This window comes from Harpia harpyja, chromosome 3, assembly GCF_026419915.1.
Source record: "Harpia harpyja isolate bHarHar1 chromosome 3, bHarHar1 primary haplotype, whole genome shotgun sequence".
In the NCBI taxonomy this organism is placed as follows: Eukaryota; Metazoa; Chordata; class Aves; order Accipitriformes; family Accipitridae; genus Harpia; species Harpia harpyja.
Genome location: NC_068942.1, coordinates 10,636,161 through 10,655,086, shown reverse-complemented (window position 1 = coordinate 10,655,086; position 18,926 = coordinate 10,636,161). Strand labels below are relative to the sequence as shown.

At 45.4% G+C, this 18,926-nt stretch overlaps 1 protein-coding gene across 2 annotated transcripts in view; it reads left to right on the top strand.

Annotated features, from left to right (window-relative positions):
• SOBP (sine oculis binding protein homolog) overlaps positions 1-15,202 on the top strand; it is a 119,507-nt gene extending 104,305 nt beyond the window's left edge. For both annotated transcript variants that reach the window (XM_052781380.1, XM_052781379.1), the window contains one exon: positions 13,252-15,202. The gene's annotated coding sequence lies outside the window, so the exon portion shown is untranslated. The remainder of the gene's footprint in view (positions 1-13,251) is intronic.
• The last annotated feature ends 3,724 nt before the right edge of the window (positions 15,203-18,926 follow it).

Sequence of the window (18,926 nt, the reverse complement as noted above, 5' to 3'; positions counted from 1 at the left end):
AGTCAAATGAATATTTAAAATCTTTACACACTCCTTGGCCCTGCTGGTGGGGATCCCCCTACCCACCCCTGAGGTATGGATGGACTATATGTCCCTTTCAGTGGTGAGATCTTTATTGCAAACCCCAGTGTGCCACCTTTGGAGCTTGAAAGATTGTCTCCTCATAAAAGTGTTACCTAGGGGTCGTGATTTGATCTAGTGAGAAGGCCACTATTTGACTGTATCCCTTTTATTTAATTCTAGGAGAGCTGTGGTTAACCCATCCTTTCCCACCTTGCTCAAGCTCCTCATAGTTGTGGTTTGTTTCAAGCCAGTGCTAAGAGACTTGCACATTTGTGTGCTGACACTATAGTCAAAAAGAGGCTGGTTCTTAACATCTATTTATGCTTGCCCAGACCATCCAGGCTGCAGTAATGCCACCTCTCCAGGGTCCCGATCCCAAGAAAGGTTTAGCATCATCCAGAGCCGAAGCCTTAAAACTCAGAGAGAGTTCTGGCTTCACTGAGTTGTGTATTTTTGCCTGTTGGCATGATTATACATGACATCACTTCACGGATAGTGTTTGACAGAGAAAGTGGGCAAACTGAACAAGCTGCATTGAAAAGACAAGAAGGATGCTTTATCACTGAGTTATTGTCCTCAGCTCTTTGTATTCTCTAAATGTCAATAACTGCCACTGTGGTTATCCTTGGGAATAACCATTTTCCCATTCACCAAGAGTTTTATATATTCATTTGTCTCAGTGTAAGGGTTGTCTTACAGGAAAGTTTTCAGGTTGGCAGGCAAGATTAATCTGACCCAATATAGACATCTGGAACGAAGACACAGCTGAGCTAATTGTCTAAACTCTCTTTAAAATCAACCTAGAGAAGCAGGCACTTCAGAGAGACAGCTGAGCTCATCCTGAAGTCGACAACTAAGACAGCTCAGATGAATTGTGCCCTAGGAGTGCCTATTTCTCCCTGCCGTGAAGGAAACTTAGGGTGACTGGCACAGGCATAGATGTCCCCACAGATGCTGAAAGTTAAAAAGCCCAGCCTAGGTGTCTGCCCTGCCTCCGGGGTTTGTGCAGTAGCATAGCATGGCATGGTGATAGTTATTAGTCAGTCTGCGTTCATCCCCTCCTCTCTCCACAAAAAGAAAAGACGTAGCCTCTCTGCAGAAGAGATGTGAGACCAGGATCCTTCTATGCTTCAAGGGAAAGAGGATACCCAAAATACTCTGCAGAAATAAACAGCGTGATAACCATCTCATTCCAGTGGGTATCTCAGTGAAATGCGGGTGGGTTTTGAGCCTTTCAAGACACGCACAAGTGATTTGTGTAGCTCTGATGATTGATTTGGGGTGAGGACTCTTTGGTTTCATGCACAGCCCTCCTTTCACTAGTGCTGGTAATACCCAGTCCAGGGGAGCAGGGGGACTGCTTAGATTTCTGGCCTCCCAGCAGTCTGTCTCTCTGAAGGCTGCACAGGGCTCACACCCTGCCCGTGTCTGTACAGAGGGGACGAGCGGGGGGAGCAGAGCATCGGTGCAGCCCCTTCACCGCAGCCCTGACCTTCGCCATTCCCATGAGTTCCCCCTGCCCAGGCCTGGAGAAGGGCGGAGGTAAAACCCTGCTCCTTCGGCCGTCTGGTTGCGGGGAGGATCCCTCATGAGAGACTCCCAACCTCATAGAAATTCTACTAAAATACAAAGAGGGTACGAGCTGCACTAATAATTGTGTTGACTTGGGCCCTTGGAGGTTTGTATTGATTGCACTGCCCACGCTAACCTAGGAGAAGAAAAAGTCCAGAGAATTGTCTTTTTCTCTCTTGCTCTCCACCTACCCTAATTGGAAAATCTGAACATATTGCCCTAATGTGCAACTTTTCCTGGATTTTATTTCCCATCAAATTGTATGAAAAGAAGGAAATTAGCCAAATATTTTTATGCTAGAGTTCTGGACAGACAGATTGAATTTGTGTAATAGCAACATAGACTCTCTAAAAAGGAATCAATGCAAGCGTGACCTTTTGGGGCAAGTTGCCAAACTCTGGATTATTTGATGTACCAATTACTTGATTATTGGAAGTGCTAATCAGCAACATAATCCTCGATGTTAAAGTTTAGTCTCTCCATCAGGATGTGGACTGTCAAGCTGTTCTACCTTGATGCAATTCGAAGAACCAGCAAAAGATGTCTCAGTGCCAAAGTCCTACTATGATAAAGGAATGAAGCTAGGAAGAATATTCTGTTGAGTGTTATTTTTTCAGGTTTGAGCAACGTGAGTGTCTAAAATTAGCAGTGTTAGTGTTGCCTGCCTACATGCTTTACGTCCAGGCAGGATCAGTTTTAACCCTCCGGTCTTGGTGTCAAGGTTTCCTAAAGCAAATAAATGGAAACACTAAGGTCTGCTTGGATTTAACATGATAGTTATGGTAAAGTAAATTAGAAAATTAAGTGGCACACGCTAAACTCACAACTAGCTTCTGTGTGTGTGTGTATGTGTGTGTGTTGACGAATCCTATGTTGGGGGCAGAAGGGAGTTTTTCTGCTTGTGTCAGCAGAATTTCTCCCAGAAGTAATGGAAATAGTAGGAGTATGGCCACCTACGGAGCCAGCCTATATGTCCTGGGGTCAGCATCTGCTGAGTTATAGGCCCAAACCTCCAGCTGTCTAGTCCATACATTGTAGTCGTAAAAATATACAACATGCAGAATGCTCCAGTTCAGAGCAGAAGTAATATATATCCCACTGTGAGCTCCCCTGCCCATAAAGGTCCAGCACAAGATTTCCTGCTCTGGTCAGGATTCCTGAGGCAAGGGGCATAGCTATTAACCTCCCTTTCTGCCTTAAGAGTTTTTATCTCTCCCCTGTCACTGTAGCATCTATCTACCAGCATCTTTCCCTGCCCTCCTCACTCTGATCAGGATAGAATTTGACCTTAAAGGTATACTTGAAAACAGATTTTATACATTTAAACACATTTTTATGGTAATCATCTTTGTTGACACAGTACTATGGGCCAGAGCCTTAGCTAATTTTAACTGGATATAGTTCCACTGGTGCTAAACTAACTTAAATCAGCAGAGTAATTGGACTCTTACACTTAACACCTACTCTTCTGGTTCAGAAGTTTTCCTTCACCTGGCTTCTTATGAGCCTACAGAAATTTTCCATTTATCCAAAGGGGGAGAGGAGAGACTGTTAACACCACAAAGCTTTAAACACATTTGCTTGGAACTGAAGCTTTGCCCTTGAGAGCTGCCTGGCTCTAGCAGTGTGATCTTACGTTTCAAAATTGCCTGTGTAGCTTCTCAGATATATTAAATCAGAAAAAGGATTTCCCAGGGGAAAAAAAAAAAAAGAAAAGAAAAAAAAAGAAAAGGAAAAAACTTCTCAAAATGGTGAAGTATAAAATGACATACTTCCAGGGTAGCTTTCAGCTCCCACATCTCGCTGCCAGGGTGTGGGAGCGCTAACTTCCGTCTCAGTGGCAGTAAATAGCAGGCTCGTGGTACGCTGCTGTAGATCACTGCACACTCTTTGAATCAAAGGAACAAGTGCTGATTTCTGATGGGTTCCTCCTACTTTTCTATAAAACCTCCTAGGGCATATGTTTCAAAAATGAAATCTGATTCTTGAACCCAATTTAGAAAATAACTACACCTGGTCTGATTTGCAAAGGTAGTGAGTATTTAGGGCTGTTGGCAAACAAAACACAAGGCCAGAACTTCAGCCAGCAAAAAATGCTATAGCTTGATTGACAGACCCACAGAAATCTGCAGAGCCTGCGGCTCCTGGAGACTGTAGCCTACCTGACAGCTCCCAGGACCTGGGACCACTGACTTCAGAGACTATTTTGGTGCTTACTTGCCCTTATTAGTTTTAACTGTCTTGTGAAATGAAAATTATTTGAACTGAAGTAAGCATCTAATCCATGCCATTCCCTAAGCTGGTACAATCCACATTCGTACTGAAACAACAAGTTACTCATAATTCTTTGCCAGGCTTTAAAGACTGATCAGGCACTTTCATACATATAAGGCCTAATGCTCCTCGTTTAAGTTGGTGCAAAGCAGATTTGGCTGCATTCAAAAGAGTTAAGTGTAAAACGGGCATAGGGGGAGACTCTAGCTCTCCATCAGTCTGTTGTTGTGCTGTCGAGCTACCGAAGTCAGTGGCGCAGGGAAAGTTTATGGGGAAAACAAGCACAACTCATGATTAAATACAGAGTCCCTAACAACAAAGACCATAGTAAAACAGACAGGCACCCTTGTAAAAACATCATCTGAGCCTTTACATTCAGAGGCCGAGATCCTGGACAGTATGTGTCTGATTGCCACTGAAATCCGATAAGGAGCTAAGCACCTACTAGCTTTTGTGAAGCTTGACCCTGAAACAACCATGGCCAACTTCAGCGTGGAGCAGTGAGCTCTGAACAACTGTGAGGAGCTTATAAACTATTTCTCAGTATTACGAGCAATACCTGAAAGTGGATCAGAAAGGAGCACAACACTTTTGAGGACTGTGGTTGTAAAAAAGTTGGACGTAATCAAGCAGTGAGCAATAGATCTTAAGATAAAACTAAATTCTTGTTAAAAAAGCAGTGGGAGATTCAAACAAAGCTGTTTGAGCAAGAAATCAGGAGGAAATCAGACTCTGACAAGCAAGATTTTCTGAAGCACTTTTTGTTTCCAGATTACCTGCTGAGTCTCTCCCTGTCTCTTTTTAGGTCCCATAGAGCAAAACAGGCAAGTTAAGCACATTCCTGGGTGCCTCCATCAGTCGAGGCCTCATGGCTGAGGTCTACTAATCATTACCTTATTTACACTATTTTGATAATGAGTTGCATTTCACTCCCCGGAGCAGAGGTTGTGTTTGGAAGCATGTGTGATCATCTCGTGAGAGCCATGAATTGAAGTAACCTCTGACATTTTGCAGAACCCTCAACTATTCAACTTTTGCTTCTACCATGAAAATTAGAGCTAATTAAATATTTGGGCTTGATCCTGTGCAGTACTGTGTGCACTCAGCGCTCGGTGCCTCTAATATAAGTTGAAGGCCCTCGGCACGTTACAGACCGAGGTCCTGCCTCTGACTCGTTTGCATGGCTTTACTTCCCCAGACATGATTTTGGTATTTGAAAAGAATGGTATTCCTGTACAACATGTGTCTCAATTTGTAACGATATCCTCCCTGCAGCTGGCTTGCTTTTCCAAGTGTTTCTGAAACATTACTGTCTTAAATTGGAGCCAACCTACAGTAACAAATTATCTAGAGGCAAAGAGGCTGAACTGTGTTTGTGGACAGGATGCCCCCACTCTCTGCTGCACTTCATCTTCCAGTCCCAGTTTTGGACTTTCAGGCTGTGTAATGTAATCGTCTTCTATAGAAGCATACATTTAAAAAAAAAAATTTTTTTTTTAAAATAGGGGGGTTAGGGATTGGGTAGTGCAGAGTGAAATAACTGCTGAGTTCTGACCTCTCTGGAAAGATCTGCATCCCACCATTGGCCAATTGATATTGAAACCTATGGTTAAGAGCAATTTTCAGCTATTTATTTGGAGCCCACGTGGTTAAATGTAAAACTTTGTGTTGCCTGCTTACGCTCCAAATATTTATAAGTTTTCATTAACCACTTGTGCTGCCACTTCTAAGTTTCTTATCCAAGGAGGTGGGGGCAGGGGGAACACTTTCCCACAGCAATTCTCCGATTGAGGTGCTTGAACACAAGTATAAAAGAAAAGATACATCATGAGGTCACTGAAAATTTGAATTCTGACCCTACCTTTCAAAGTTAAAATACCAATTCTGTTTTATTTGAAGCAGCTTACCAATTATTGCTGAACCAGTTATCTTGGTGGTAAAAATATTGGGTTTGTTTTCTTGGGGTGGGAAATAGAAAAAAATCTAAAACAGTGTTTGAGTCCAACGCAGGTCGCTCAGTGGCCAGCAGTGCTAGGGATGAGGGAGATGCCCTAAGGTGCCTGGCACTGCACCAAGGTCCTTGCCAGGTTCTTACCTGCTTGTTCCTCACGTATTCTGGGTGGGTTTTTCCTCTTCCTTCCCCCACAGTATAATCTACCTGACATTTTGGCCATTTGAGCATGCCCCCTTGCCTTTGGATGAGGCTGCACCTGCTCTTGCTTAGGCTGAAATGAACCAGGATGGGGGCTGTGAAAACCAGAGAGAAACCTTGCGGGGACGGTGCCAAGCATGCAGCCCTGGATATTGGTGGATGGAAGGGTTGTTTGTGGGAAAGTGATGATTGCTTCATGATATGGGACACTGAAACTTTTCACTAAAAAGGTTCAATGGTACTTCTGTAAAAAATTATTATTGTTATTATTATTATTGGGGGTTTTGGGTAGTTGGTTGGGTTTTGTGGCCCACAATAGCGTTTCAGGTGAAAAAGCCAGGCCCAGGCATAACCCAGGTGAGGAGGAGGAGGACTCTCACAGGGCGGTATGGGCTGCTGCTCAGCAAGACTCCCATCCTCACCATTTGTCCTCCTCCACAACGCTATCCACAGTTAATCTGCCTTTTTCTGGCTATTTAGCTGGTTTTACTGGAGAGATCAGCTTGGGTAAGAAAATTGAGAAGCACCTCAGAATAGCCAAAAGCCTAGTGGTCTGGGCCCACAGTAGGCTGCTGAAATTCAAGTTGAAGTTTCTATTCTGATTCAGACAAAATCGGAGGCTTAAAGAAGGGTTATCACATCACAGTGGTTGCGTGTTTTCAGGAAAGGAGAGTAGAAACTGTCTGGATTTGGTTTTCCTTCTGTTTTAGTTTTTATGTTTTGGTTTTTTGTTTGTTATTTTTTTGCAAAAAGATCCTTGCAAAGTTTCAGCTTTATCCCAGCAGAGAATGGGAGAATCTGTTGAAAATTTGGCTGTTTTTTTTTAAAAGGAAAATCCTGTCTTCCGCCACATCTGCACATGAAGCATCAGTGGGGCAAAGCAAACTATATACAGGTCTGCCAAATACACTGGTGCTGCACTAACTGGAGGGCAATGGTCTGCCTTGTTGTGGAGGTATACTCGGTTACTCCAGTGTAAAGCAGGATCTGGCCCAGGCAGGCTCTGCGGTCTGCCACAGGGGACATGGCCAGAGGCAGTGGGTGCTACAGCTGAGATTAGAAGTCCAGAACCGTGATGGCATTTTCCTCTTTGCGTGATTTGCATACATACTTCGAAATGCCCCAAAATGTAAACCAGAGACCCCTTGTCACTGAAAGCCTGGAGAAAGATGGTGCCATGGGGCTGGGCAGGAGGGCCTTGCTGACGTAGGGTTTGTCTTGAGTTCAGATTGAAAGTGAAGGGGAGTTTCATGAACTCGCCGAGTAATTGTTCTATAAAAGGTTAAACCATTAGAAACTTCTCTGAATGGTGAAAAATTATACGAAGAGAATATTTAGAGAGGTTCTGGGGAGATTGCTACTTTGAAAAGCAGAAAGTGGTATAGGTGGGGAAGAAAGGATGACAACGGCAGAGAAACCTGACAGCAGCACTGATGCTGAAATCTGGGGAACTGAGCCCAAATGTTCATCTTAGCCTACGAAGACAGGTCTCTGGCTTCCTCCAAAGTTTGTGGATAGAGAGGCTCTTCCCAGATGTGTTTCAGAGCATGGAACACAGTGCCTTCTCTGGAGCACCCCTGGCCCGGGGAAGGAGGATGAGGACACTGATTCCCCCAGGTTAAAGTTCATGAGCCCTTGACTCTCCTCAGCCTGTACAGCAAGGAGAGGAAAGGAAAAAGCAGTACGATTTGGTGGAGAGCTCCTTTCACTTTCACAAAAAGCTTGATATGATGGGAACAGGAGGAAATGGAAATTTAAAATGCTGCGGCATGGGTTCCTGGTGGCAGCTGTTTTGCCAAGGAGAATCCAAACCTGAAGGGGAGAGGAGGTGCCGTGTCCCCTGGGTCTGTGCAGAGCACATAGCATGGTGAAGTTGTGTTGCTGCTTTGTGGTACAGGGGAGGATTTACAGCAGCCCAGGCCATTCTCCCCAAGTATGTGGCAGCTCTCTGCTGAATTTAGGGAATCCTATTTCCACTGGCTACGAAGAAGAGCTGCATGCTTACCCAAGCCAAGACCGTACTTCTATTTTGGAGGGAGCACTGTCTTTACGGAAATGTATCATGGAGGGAAGAGTCTCCTTTTCCCTTTGCCTTATGCTGTATCCCTACTGTGGAGCCTGGGACTGGAACAAAGCAGTCAAGAGCAGACTCTGCTGTTAGGTTGCTGGGTTTTTGAATGATTGTCACCATTTTTGAAAGAGGCAGAGAGCACTTCATTTCTGTCCCATTTCTCTTCAGTGAACTCTGCCTGGTAAATCCAGGAGCATGGACCCCACATCTTCTTGGTGACTCTCAGGGTCTCTTCCACAGTGATGATTCCTTTGCTCCCTCCCTTTAAAAGGTGATTTTCCCTTGGGCCGTGCAGGAGCACAAAGGAGAGCCCTGGAACTGTATTTCCACCGTTTCTTTGCTACATAACAAGGGCATGGTGACATACATTCCTGTTCCTAACTTCACTAGCTAGTTTCAGCGTTCAATTTAACATACATTGAATGAGTTTAGTGAGAGATGGTGCTAAATGTACCAGCAAGGGGCTGAATGTGGATGTAAACTGGTGAAATTTTCCCAAAGGCTTTTGTAGGAATAGATGTAGAGAGGCAGGAGTCAGCACGCAACAGACCTTCTGCTTTCCAGTTCATGTTTGTCCCTCAAGGTCCTTCCCTGACTACAAAGCGACTGGATACAATCACAAGCACAGCCTCTGGTGCATCCCTGCAACAATTCAGTCACAGAGTTGGGGATGACTAAGCTGTCCCTGTCACTTCTTCTGCCTAGGCATAAAAGGAGGGCAAATCCCAAGCCTCTTCCCCAATGCATTCCTTGAAGTCATGTCGTTTCAGATTACAGTTTGCATTTCAGTAGGTGGGAGAGCCAGAGTTGCATATCTGACCCAAAGCTGAGAAGGATGCATAGTTTACAAGACCAGAGCAGAAGGAAAACATCACCTTTGAAATCAAGGGTTGGTGCTTAAGGACGCAGCTTGTTATCCCATTTGTGCTAAAGGCCTCCCCTGACTCTTGCAATGTGGCATCCCTTCAGTTAGCTCATGGAAAGATAAATCATGAAGTATTTAAAGGGGAAGGTTTTAATGAAGAAGCTTGAACAGCTTTAAGAATTGCTTAAAAAAAAAAAAAAAAATTACAGAACTATTACAAGTAACAGATGATTCCAGAGTGTTTCCAGGGCTGAGCTTGCTCCCATGCTGACTTTAGCTGCACTCTTGTGGTTTATCTTCAGAGCAGTTTCCCTGAGAAAAATTGCGGTGCCTTTACTCTAGGGCCATGCACGTCCCAGATGAACTAGGCCTCTTTTAGCACATCAGCATTCATTGTCCGGGTGAATTAAGTGCTGTGCTAAATGATGGAAACTCTGCCATGCCAGCCCACATCAACAGTCGCCTCAGCCTTCCCCACCCAGTCTCTAATTTTTTTCTCAACAATAAGATGTGAATCTGGAGACAGAAATGTTCAATGGAGCACAGAATGAGGGGGAAGCAATCATGGAAAAAACTATGTGTGTCTGCATGCACGCATGTGTCCAAAGCCATGTCAATGACATGGCCCCTCTGAGGAGGTAGGACATGACTGGGGAGGCCACTGGGCAGAAGCAGCTATTTCTGGCGGCTATCACTGCCAGCAGGAGCATGCTGCCAGCATGGAAACACTCAGCTTGTGGGGCAGCGCTGGGAACAGGCACGCAGGGATCAGTGCTTGGGTGTGGGGGAGCAGGAGAAGGAAATGCCCCTGCAGCTGGGCTACCCAGCTCCTCAGCATGGAGGCACGGAGGGGGATTGGAGCGAGGTGCACTTCTAGTCATTGGCTCTACCAAGCAGGGCCAGGCTTCCCACCACACCAGTCCCAGGGGCTGTGCAGGACGAAGGGCTGTAGGTCTGCGGCAGCACCTGGAAAGAGCTGGCTAGCTTGCAGAAAGGGAGGAGGGAAGCTTGCTGGGGAGGCTTTGCCCTAGCTGCCAAACTGTCCTGCCAAGCTCTAACTCTGTGTTGTTCTGAGCAAGGGTTTAAATCCTCACATGTCAGGGCATAAACCAAAGAGGAAGCTCTGTGTTGGTGCAGCCTGTTTCATAGCTGCCCATTGCTCAGGTTACGACTAACAGCCACAGAGGCCATCAGTGTGGCTCTCACCTACCATTCGGGGGAGGACTGCATCGCTATCTGAGCCCATATAGATGAACCTCCAAGTTACCTGCTTGAGCTGGGTCATCATCCAGTTGAGTTATTCTCCTTTTTGTCCCTTGCATCGGCAGTAGGGCAGAAATGAGCCTTCCTACTTTTTCTCTTTCTGTCATCTTTTCCATGCTGCCTCCTGAGGTTAGAACTACAGCCCGCCTCTGACTTCTAGGTGGTCTTCCAACCCAGGATCAGCCCAGCCCTGCTTAGCTTTGGAAACCAGGCAAAATCCAGTGGGATCGCCTCAGTGCAACTCACGTAAGCTCAACTCAAGTGGCTTTATGCTTATAAAAATTCTTCTTTTGTGGCTCACACAATTTTTGTATCTGATCAGCAATATTTGATGTGTGTTGAGGGCAAGTTCAGCTAGGGTGAAGAGCCTATGTTGCTCTCCTAAAAAGTAATTTGGTTTTTGGGGGAAGATATAAATAGCTGACTTTATTGTGCTGGTCATGCACGCTAGTGTTGGCACAAGGTATATAATGTCCAACTGTGAAGTGGTGATGACTAGTGTGTTCTCATTTCTTTATAAAACTTCGCATGCTATGCATGATATGGATTTTTATTCTGCCACTTGATCGCTACAAAGATGCATTCATCAAACGCAATTACTGCCATATGAGCCAATCAACAGGGAAGGTTCTTCTCTCCAATCTGCACACTCTGTTACACTGAGTGTATCTGCAGTAAGGGAAAATAGACAGGACTTAAAAAGCTAGCTGACTGCTCCAAGCAGAAAACATTGAGAGCTAGTGAACTTCTTTATGCCCTCCCTCCCAAATCACTTATCAGTCTGTGCTATGCCATGCCATTTGAGACTGATTAGTGAGGGATGGAAATTCATTTCTGTTGATGTATGGAAAGAGAGGAGCAGGCAAAATACCTAAAGTGCAGAGTGAGGTTTCATAGACACATTACAGGTTTTATTTTCTCTGCTTCCCTTTTTAGTTAAACTCAGAGCAAGATTTCAAGCCAAAAAGTGACAGAAAGCAGTTGTGTACTTTATGGGGAGTACTTAGTTCTCAGTCTAGTTCTTGTCCACAGCTCTCCGTAGACACAAAGCTGCTCATCCTGCTGGGCACATTGCCTGAAAGCCCAAATGTTACTTCTCAACCTAGATATAGTGGTCTCCGTGCTCTGGAAGTTTATGCTGGTCAACATATTCAATGTACCTTCCAGTCTCTGCTTGGGTGGAGGTTTGGCAGGGGGTACAAGCACAGTGACAAGAGGGATGGCAGAGGAGCCAGAGTGAAGGGAAGATCGTGGAGCAGACTGAGAAGGAAAATGTGACCCAGCACCAAAATTAAGGCTGATAAGTACTTCAGAGTTTCAGTCCGAATCTTTAGGGGACAGCAGATCCCATCCAAGGAGACAGAGTCCAAAGAATGCTGTGTAGAGAGAGAGGACAGTCCCTGCTAGGCAGTCTACATGGTCAACTGACAAGGGAAGCAAAAGCACATGAGGCCATCGTGTATCACCCAGTAGCCCCTAGATAAACTAAGGCATCAGTATATGTATACTGATAAAGTATAAGTATACTTATAGCCACTGGGGTGTTGTTAGTTGCATTAGGTTGATGAGAAGGTGATTTGGCTTTTCAAAAACCTGATTCCAAAGATTTTCATGACCTTGGCTTTCACCACTGGCAAAGTTCACCTTATTTTAGGGGAGCTATCATGCAGCTTTCTGAAGGCCTCAAGTCAATAAAGCTGTGTTTGCTCCAGTACTGTTCACGCAGTCAAAGCACTGGCGGGCCTCAGAAGGGGGTCGTCTGAATAAGTCCTGTGGGATGCATCCCTTATGTGTCCTAAAAAATGGGAAAAGAAAGAAGACAAAAGCAGTCAGAACATCTGGTCAGATAACATGAGAAAAATGGACCTGGAAATGAGGACCAGGATAGAAAAAGGGAACAACTGGAAAGTTAAATTCTTTGCCTAATTCTGTGATCTGCTCTAGCAGGATCTGGAGGGTTTTGTTCTCATCTCACACGTGGTCCATGGAAATGTATGTGTTCAACACTGAAAATACCAGATCTTGGTAGCAGTTTACCTCAGTGAGAGTAATGCCTAGTTCTGCTTTGGGTCCTAAAATGCCTTTATTTGAATTTTCTTTGTCATGCTAGGCAGTGTCAGTCACCATGCCCTGCTGGTTGTGACCCCCTGGCGCTGTAGCTGCTATGGTGGTGATGCAAGACTCGTTGCAGAACATCCCAAGAGAAGACTGAGGAGGTTGTGGGGGCTCCAGCCCAACCTCCCTTATTGCAGCTCGGTTTTCCTGTGTTGAGCATACATCTCTCCTTTGCATGACTACGGATTTGGGGAAAGGCCAAGAGGGGCATCTTCAGTTTGCTTGCATAGGATGGATAGTACCTATAGAGTTAGCTGTTAGTGGGAGATGCGTATTTACATGAGAGTGGGGCTGTCTCCGGGTACCATCCCAGTTTCTCTGTGAGAACGACCAACCCTGTGGAGCCGCACACCAGCCCATGCAGTGAGGTGTCTCTGGGGAGCCCTGGTACACGTGGTATTCCCTGTCCTATCCCAATCCCAGGTGCTGGGGGATCCTGGTCCAAATGCTTTTCCTTCTCTGACTCCACTTTCCCACCTGTGCCGTGCAGAGAGCAGTACTTCCCCGCTCTGTAAAGCACACAGAGATGAAGGGGTGAAGGGTACTGTGTAATTGCAAAGTATCATTATTCACCCATGCTCTTGTAGGATGAAAGGCACTCTATGAAACCCAGAGAATGAACTATTATTATATCAGTTTCCAGCTTTTTATCACAGGAATTCCTCCATCTTCCTCTCCAGCAACCTCTGAGGCTCTGTGTACCAATGGCCCTTGAGGCATCAGGGGCAGCCGAGGCTGAAGCAGCGGGCTGGTGTCTCAGCCCGGCCGCCCGCTTCGCGCGAGGCTGCATGTGATGTGAGCTCAGGCGGTGCCCAGCCTGCCTGCGATGAGTCTCCCACCGCTCGCCCTGACCACCTCTGCTTGTCTGCTTTGCAGGAACACTTGCCGACAGGGTACCTTGCATGGAGAAAGGGAGCAGAGCAAACCACGTCACTCCACCGAATGACACCAGCTGGTCCGCTCACCACCCCCTCTGGCTAAAAGTCCGGCAAAGAAAGCAGCTTCCCGTCACGAAGCCCCTCCGAGGAAGCCTCGGTCCCACGGGTGCCTTTGACCCAGAAGACAGCACATCATGGACCCACACAGTGTGCTCAGCATTCCTGCGACCACCCCTCTTCTCCTCCAAGGAACGTTTTTTCCTCTTGGTTTCTTGCTGGGGGGGATTTTTCACCCTGGTTTCAAAAACCACATGGACCAACATAGGTACTTTTGCCTCTCTGACTTCAAAGTTCAGATATTTGAGACTGGACAATGATACGGATTTTATTTTTTTTTAATTTTTTTTTTTCCTTTGAAAAACTGCTGTGGTTTTGCTGCTACACTAAGAATCGTGATTTGCATTGTATGGTTTTGGACCTATTCAAGTTTTGATGGGGGAAAGGGGTAATACTGGAGTATCAACGCTTCAGAGTCATCTCTGTCCTACCCATGATGCACTTTTAAATGAAGAGTTAGAATATTTTATTGGCTAATATACTTTCCTTGTTATTTTTACAAAGGCCACCTTTATCCTTTCTAATGCCATATTTTCAGTGTTACACTTTTATGGCTTTTAATTTTTGATTTGACAGATGTAAGAAGCAGCATGAATAGTTTATACTGTGGTTTTTCAGAGACTGAATGCCAAGAGAACTCAGTAAATGTTTATTCTTCTCAGCTTTCTCTTTAAATTCCCCTAAATAGCGCCCCATTTGGGAACAGAGCAAGAGTGTTGAACTAAAGACCAAAATTCCCTCAAGGTGTAAAATAATCTGAGGGGAATATTTGCTGGGCGTCACGAAAGACTTGGATGAAATTTCAACCCTGATGGTTTTCAGTGATCCAGGAAGGCAGTGAGACAATCTCTCCATATGCATAGCCCTTTCATGATAATTAGAATGGTATGGACAAACCAATGAAAACAAGGGTAAAGTGAGAAAGATCCCCCATGATTCTGTTTCACTGTTTGCTTTCTCCTGTCATGGTTAAGAGAAATGTGCAATTCGATCCTCAATCAGTGGGTGGAGGATAACAGGGTAGAATTTACTTGTGTGCACTTGTACAGTTGTAGCCAAGAGTCCAAAAGTACACTAGAGCATGTTATACTGGCACTGAATTGGTAAGAGAGTCGTGGAGTATCCCATTCTGACAAATACAAAAAAAAAAAAAAAAAAGAAAAGAAAAAAAACCAAAAAACCCACAAAAAACCCACAAAAAAATAAAAAACAAACAAAAAAACTTAAAAAAAATCCAGATCACCTTGTGATTCAGTGTAACTGTTTACTAACTCGAATAAAGCAATTGTTCACTCTCGAGTGTTCAGAGTACACCTTTTCTATAAGGCTGCTGCGGGGAAGTGAGGAGCAGTTTGCAGGAGCAGTGTCTCTGACTGTGTCAGCGGTGTTGGGAGCAGGGTAGCAGAGTCAGTTGAACCAGAGCCTTGTAGTGATGGTGCACTATGAGCACTATGTATATACTGTATTTCTATATTTTCCTTTGTACAGATTCACTTAAGTCAAGCTACTGTTTTACAGGTGCTCCTTATTTATTAGAGCTGTGAAAGCTTGGAAAACACACCGGGCGAGTAAGCTCGCTTTTTAAAAAAAAAAAAACAAAAAAAAACAACAAAAAAAAACAAACAAAAATAAACAAAAAAGGGGGGGGAATCCAACAACTCCTGAGTCTAGGGAGAGAGCTCAAAGAGATACTGATGAAACATCTTCAAGAGAGCAAGAATCTGAAGCACCCTCAGTGTGCTCTGCTTTCCTTTTGGGCTTGCAACACTTTTCTCTCCCTGACTGGTGTCAGATTTATTAAAACAAAATAAATCTCCAAGAAAAAAAATGCACTTAAACGTGCTGTTGTTTTATTATTATTTTTTCCTTTTTGTGCATGTGGTTATTCATTCCTCTACCTGCCTGGTTACAGACCAAACAAAACTCAGTCTGTCGTCTCGGAAAAATATGTATAAGTGTTCTTGAAGGCTGTATCTCTGTCCCTTCCATTTTCGTGCCTCCCTTGCCACTTCTCAGTTTCTGCAGTGTTTAAGGCATGGGGGAAAAAACCCCGCAGTTAGTTAGCACAGTGCAGAGTTAGGTCCTGATCTTAAAGAGCCCTGGATGGATGCACTGGCTGCAGCTTCGTTCATTTCAAGGGGATCTGTGCAAGCGCAGTTTGCTCATACTGCATTTGGGGCTGTGTATGGAGTGTGTTCTGCCTGCCTTTTGTAAGGACGGGGGTTTTCTATGCATGAACTCCCCCTGAAATCAAGCCTAGGTTCTTCAAAGCACCAAACCCTCCCAAATGCCCCCAAAACTCTGCAACAGCAACAGATTTGCAGGCCCTGAGCTATCTCACACAATAGTGTGTGCTTCCCAGCTTTTGCGCAGCACAGCCAGCGCTGCTGATGGAGGGGTTTGAAATGTCCGGTGAGCTCTGTAACTATTTGACTGATTTCATTAACCAGCCATGTAAGGCAAACAACAACAGCATAAGCATGCCTGCTTGGAAGGGCATGTAGAGCAAAGCTTGTCTCCCTAGTAAACAGCTTGCTGCATCTCTATTTATTCATCTGAACTTGGCTGTAAAATGAAGGCCGTGTGTATTGATTTTGCTTTTGTCAGTGGTCCAGAATTGTTAGCACACATTTTCACTCTTCTGAAAAACAACAGACTCTTTAGAGAAATCTTTCTCTCTCGTGAACTGCTTTTTCCAGAAACGGAATCAGCTTGTCAAAAATCATCAGGACAGCAGAGGTAGAGAAAGTGATCTAGCTGGAGCTGGCTTCACGCATTTCCAATGATCACAAACTTACCTTGGCTTTCCTGAAAATTTGCCCACCTTACACTTACTTAACAACTTACCCCAAAATTCAGAATCTGAACAACTGCTTTGGACAGTTGAATCAGTTCATTGTCTGCTATTTAAAAAGTATCTCCAGCTGCATATCTGGGGAGAAATATCCAAGTACACATAAACCTTCAGCAAAATGTAGACCAAATGGTACGATACATTATGCAAAAGAAACCTGCTTTATTTTTGAGGCCAAATCCGTCCCTTGTACGATGCCAACAAAATGAATGGAATTACACAAAGGATGTAAGAAGGTCCTTCGCAATTAACAGGAACCCAGCAAAGGCTTGCAGAACGGTGCTCACTCGCTGCTGACATTATTTATTACGCACTAAGACCTAATAGTCAAGCCAAACTCTTTCCTGGAGAACTCACCAGCAAGGAGCCAGACAAAGAAAATCCTGATGCACTGGGAGATACAGTGGAAGGTTCCTGCGTGCAACAGCAATCGCTCCAGCTCTTGCACACGTGCAGTTTCATGAGCAGAGCGAGGCAGCTTTGCCTCGGGTCTTTAAGCAGCCAGCCCTGCGTGCATCCCTTCGCACTGCCGGGGCAGAGGGAGAGTTTGCTGTGATCAAGCTATACAGGTCCTTCTGCTGGCACTGAATTCTTGCTGTCAGCGAGAATTTTGCCCTTGCGATAAGAGGGGGTCTGTGTGCTGCAAACACTCTGCATTAATTTCCTCCTGTGTTGTCTTAGATGATTTTGAGGGCTTTATTTTTTTTCAGAACTACTACACATGTCAGTATTTGAGTGGCCCAATTCCGTGAATAAGAAGGTCCCTCAAAAGGAAAACATTTCGTGCTTTTTCTGTGCTAAATGATAGAAATAAATTTGCTTTGTTCAAATAAGCGCTGTGCGCCAAATTTGCAAGGATGCTTATCCAAGTGAGATATCCCATTCTGAGGTCCATATTTGGACACCTAAATCAACACTCAGCCAAACACATGCATGAGGCATTTCAGTGCCATTTGGAGTGTCCATATATAGAACTGGATGCCCTAACTTCATTGCCTTTGTTTTAAAAATAGGCCTGGAATATGTAAAGGCATCATTTAATAACAACTATGACAAACATTCTGTGCTCAAACCAAGAACAAATTTGCTGGTGCTGATACAGGTTGATTCCCGTGGAATTGCTCTGGATTTACAGAGGTATAACTCAGAAAAGAAATGGCCCCTTAAGTTGCTTTGCCTTCCACTCCCACCCAAAGCTGACTTGATGTTTGGGATCTGTGAATTAGCGAAGGTGGTACTTGGGCAGTATCCACATGCATGCAAGCAGCAGAGGGAGAGAGAGTCAGGAACTGAGTTGAAACGGCTTTGTATTGAACATAACTGCTCAAATGTCTTGAAATGGGTAGAACAGCTTTACATAGGCTTGCACACATTTTACTTGTCGTTTATGTGGTATTGGGCAAAGAAATGCAATGCTACCTTGAGCAACGCTAGGATATTTTCCAGAAAACATAGGATGCATGAGCAAAACACACAGAGCTGTGAAAAATACAGCTGAACAGCAGCTCCTGGCTGTTTTCTTCCAGCAACGATGGGAGCATGGCCCCTCGGAGGTGCAATGGATGCTGGATGCAGGGCGCTGCAGCACCTCCAAGGGAGACCGGGTCTCCGACGCAGGGGTGCTGCTCAGCCTGTCATGTTGGCCAGTCAAGACCTGTTGGGACTAGAACTTCGGTGACACTGTGAGGAACTGACCTAGCCACAAGGCAAAAAAAAGAGTAACTGAGGCTGCTGATAGTCTCTTTTCTCGAAGATGTTCCCTGGTGTCTAAAGCATCACCTATCTACTGGAGCAGATGAGTGTCTCAGCCGCTTTACCCGCTGCTCTACTGAAATAGTTTTCCAAGGACATGTAAGACAAAGAGAGGCAGCCAGGTGCACTGACCGGGACCTTTCCTTACAAATGATGCAAGCATCCAAAAGTTCTGTGTCCCTGCATCCAATGCCCAGGCACCGGGCTGTCATGGGAGAAGGGGCAGCCTCGCCTGCGCCTCCTACGTGGGACTCGTTGGCATCCGGGCTGCCCGAACTGGGAAGGAAAGCTTGGTTATTATTAGCCGATAAGCTAGCTGATGACAGAGATGTGTTGCAATTCCCACCTCTCAGCAGACCTACTTTTTCTTTGAAGGATGTTGCTGAACCTATTTAGTAAAAGAAAAAGGCTTGAGGAAGAAGTAATGCTGCCGCCTTTTCCAGAAGAGCGTTGTGGCTAGGGGGCTTGCCAAGGGGCTGGGAGACTCAGCTTCACTCCCCTTCTTCAGCTGAAGGAATCGAGCCCACATAGGCCGACGCAAAACAAGGCGTTGAGAGAGGCTCTCATCCCTCCCCATGTCCCAGGCCAGGATCGATGAGATTTAATCTCTCCCGGTCTGTCCCCTGGGACACGAGCTATGCCAAGAAAGGCAGGAGAGGTGCTCTTCACTCCTTGTGGAAGAGACGTGGATATGACATCCGCAGGGCCGGGAAGAGGGAGCGCAGCCCTCGAGTTAGCGCTTGAAGGTCTCTCCTGAAACAAGGACCTCTGCTTCTGCTCCCGAAATGGCTTCAGAGTTGCTGCAGTAAACGCTGACCCATTACAGAGTCCATCTCTGAAGCAAGGGGAGCCTTCCCTCAGCCGGCACTCGGGGTCCAGCTCAGCGTGTTGCAGCCGCGGGGCCCCCCACACTGCCAGGGCCCCCCGCAGAGCAGGGCAGGGAGGGCAGG